We start from the raw sequence: 3,509 nt of genomic DNA, 5'->3' as shown, positions 1-3,509 counted from the left end.
TATTTGTGTAGTCAGAAAAATGAACACCTTTTAAAGAAAAGAAGACCACTAAAGGTGTTTAAATAATCTAACATAAAATATGATACCGCACTGAACTATGCTTCTTTTGGTGTTTTCATCTTTGATTTTTACACTTCCAGCCAATGGCCCAGGGAGGCAAGCTGGGAGCTTAGGAGCGAGGATAGAGAGAGCCTGTGAAGTTGTGCAGAAACTAAGACATGGGTTCTCTCAGGATAGGCATGGAATGGGGTGGAGCCTGTGAACGTCAGTGTCAGATCCCTGCCCTGACTGCAGATCCTTCTCTTCTATGCTGATTTTTTTTTAAAGGATAAACCTTGCAGATCGTGGGTTTTTATTTCATTTAGAGAGGAGCTATTCCCAAGTAGACCTAGCCAACACAAGTGCTACAGCCAAGCACCTCGAGGGTACAGAAGTTGAGGAGGCGGTGGAACTAGACAAGCTGCTCTATAAAGAACCCAAGGCTCATGTTTGCACAATCAGCTTACAAGTCACCTTCAGAACCACAGCAATGAAGGCTAGCCCTTGCCTCCTTCCTTTTCTTTTTGGTTTAAGATACCTTTGTAGGCTCGGTGCCTATAGCTCAACCGGCTAAGGCGCCAGCCACGTACACCTAAGGTGGCGGGTTCGAATCCCCAGCCCGGACCCGCCAAACAACAATGACGGCTGCAACCAAAAAATAGCCGGGCGTTGTGGCGGGCGCCTGTGGTCCCAGCTACTTGGGAGGCGGAGGCAGGAGACTCGCTTGAGCCCAGGAGTTGGAGGTTGCTGTGAGCTGTAATGCCACGGCACTCTACCCAGGGGGACAGCTTGAGGCTCTGTCTCAAAAAAAAAAAAAAAAAAGATACCTTTGTAACGTCTTTTCAAGGCTGACCTTCTTTTAATCTGATTTCCATCTACATGAAAATTTCCAGCCATATAAGGGGAGGTAAAAAAAATAATAATAATACAAAAAATATGATGAGCTACAAGTGCAACCGCATATCGCCTTGGTGTAGATGTGCTCGGCTCCTACAAAGAGGACTGCCGATGCCACGCAACTGTGACCGTGGGCACAAAGCCTTACAGAAGAGGGGCCAAAGCAGTTGTTGCTTTGTCAAAACAAAAGATTTGCAACCAAAAGCAGATCTGAACCATTAGACTGAGAAACCAAGAATAAGAACCCTCCTCTTCATTACTTGCCTTGGTCTTTTTATTTAGTCAGTCCATCAGCAAACATTCGCAATTGAGCTTATATCTGACACAGTTTCAGATACTGGCAAATCAGCCAGGACCAAAATTTACAAAACTCTGTGTCTTCATTCTACAAAAACCTATGGCTCATTGCCTCGTCAAACATGTTCTGAAAGTTTACTCTGTTCAAAATGTCATGCGAAGGGTTAGGATCAAAAAGACAGACATTCTAACCTGGAGTCAAGTATGGTCAACTACCCTAAACCCTTGAGAATCGCTAGTGGTCCCCTTCTGAATCACTTCAAATTTTCAGATGTCTCAGCAATAAAGGAATCCAGCTTTTGGTGTCAAGCAGACCTAAGCTTTGTTCACTGCTGGCTCTCCAGTGCCTAGCAGAGTACCGACACATGTAGACACTCAACTTAGAGATGTTTTATTGCAGTTGTACAATATTAGGCAAACTGCTAAGTCTTGATGAGGCTACATTTTTCATGTAAAATGAGAATAATTAATTATGGTTTTCCCAATTAATAATACTTTAATTCTCCTTTGGTATTCTTTAATTAAATCTTTTTTCTTAAGAATTACTGTTCAGGAAAAAATTTAAATGTTCTTTCTGGTTTTTTCCATTTGTTAACATTAGAAAGATGTGATTTCTTCTTATTTTTCATTCAAAGATTCGCTATTTCTAGCTGTAGGTTAAAACAGGATTTTATAAGTTGGCTCATCTGGGACTTCAGCTTTTATGGAATTGGCTGTGTATCCCACACAATTAATTTGTACAAACTTCTGGAACAGAACTCCTGAGATTTTAGATGAATTAAAGATGAAAACTGTATATCTATTCTTCTTTTCTATTCCTTTGATGGAAATTTTGTAAGATAAAATTCGTGCGGCATCTCAGGAATCACTTAGTGTGACTGTTTTAATGGGTTGGTCTGACACCTTGACTCCATCCTCACAGACACCTGAACTTGTTTTTATAAACAGACCCAGGGGATTTCTCATTTGCAGAGTATGAGCTCTGTGACTCACCTTTTTAAAACTAACTGGGGAGTCACGTGCAGATAACATTCCTCTCAGGTTTGTCTTCCTGGGTTAGCAAAATCATTGCCTTTACTGCCTGACTTTTTAACACCACATTTTAAATATTAAAAACCATTTCCGCGTTCCCAAAGTGACTACGCGCATTAATTAATTTTATAGGAAAATGTCGCCATCTGGTGGACTTTGGAGCTCAGAAAGTGTTTGTAAGCCAACCCCTGCCTTGCTCATGTGCTGGTTCCTCTGGGCCTGGTTCTCTTCTACTGGTTGAGTGCCCACCGGAAGGAGAAAGCCAGGGAGCCAGGACAGGGTGTGGAGGGAGCAAGTGACCACACTTGTTAGACTGTGCTGGGTGAAGGGTGAATAAGAGACACATACCCTAAGTACTGAGGGAAAGCCAGTCAGGGTCCGAATGAGGCTGGAACAAGTTTTAGGATCAAGAGCCAAGCCAAACTCATCTCTGAGATCTCAGAAGGAAGGGTGTTTAGACCCAAAGGTCCATGTGCAGAGGCCACTCCAGGATGAAACAGAAAGCTAAAGTGTGCCGGTTGGAGATTGAGGTTCAAGACATTGAAAACCAAATAGTCAAAATAGCGTCTCAAAATCCAGAATAAGGTGGCAGTCTCCCCACTCTACGGTATACCTCTACATTCCCTGCTTACTGATAGACAGCTGTGACACAGCTTACCCCCAATCTAGTGCTCTTTCTCTGACAGCGTGAATTTATTCCCTTTTTATTTGTCCACTCTGTATTGTTTCTTTGTTCCCCCCCTTCCAACCTTCCTGTTATTTGAATATATTTTAGAAATCCATTTTAATTATCTGTTACCTTTTTAGTTATATCACTGTGCTGTATTTTTTTTTTTTTACTGGATCTGTAGAATTACATATACATCCTTAATTTTTCACATTCTACTTAGAGTCAAGATTATTCCACGGAAAATTGTAAAAAACCTTGTAACTGTATGGGTTCGTTTGCTCCATCCACCCCCAACCCACCAACGTCTTTCCATGTTCTAGTTGTCACAGGTTTTACAACTAGATACATTATAAACCCCACAAGAGAAGGTTGTAATTTTTATTTTAAACAGTCATGTATTTTTTAAATTAAAAGTAAAATTAGTCCTATTTTACATTTATCCAGATATTTACTATTTCTGGTATTCTTCATTCGTTCCCTTGGTAGGAAGGAAATCAGAGGGGTGAAAAGAATGTTGGCCACCTAAATTATTGTTCTCCTGGCTCAGCACCTGTAGCTCAACCGGCTAAGGCGC

General features: G+C 41.4%; 1 protein-coding gene across 1 annotated transcript in view; it reads left to right on the top strand.

Moving 5' to 3' along the window:
• The window catches only part of AK9 (adenylate kinase 9), a 137,262-nt gene that overhangs the window by 104,791 nt on the left and 28,962 nt on the right, over positions 1 to 3,509 (top strand). The gene's annotated exons all lie outside the window — the stretch shown is intronic.

This window comes from Otolemur garnettii, unplaced genomic scaffold, assembly GCF_000181295.1.
Source record: "Otolemur garnettii isolate 467f Iridium unplaced genomic scaffold, OtoGar3 scaffold00002, whole genome shotgun sequence".
NCBI classification, from domain to species: Eukaryota; Metazoa; Chordata; class Mammalia; order Primates; family Galagidae; genus Otolemur; species Otolemur garnettii.
The sequence above is the reverse complement of the archived record's forward strand: the minus strand, read 5'-3'. Positions and strand labels throughout refer to the sequence as shown.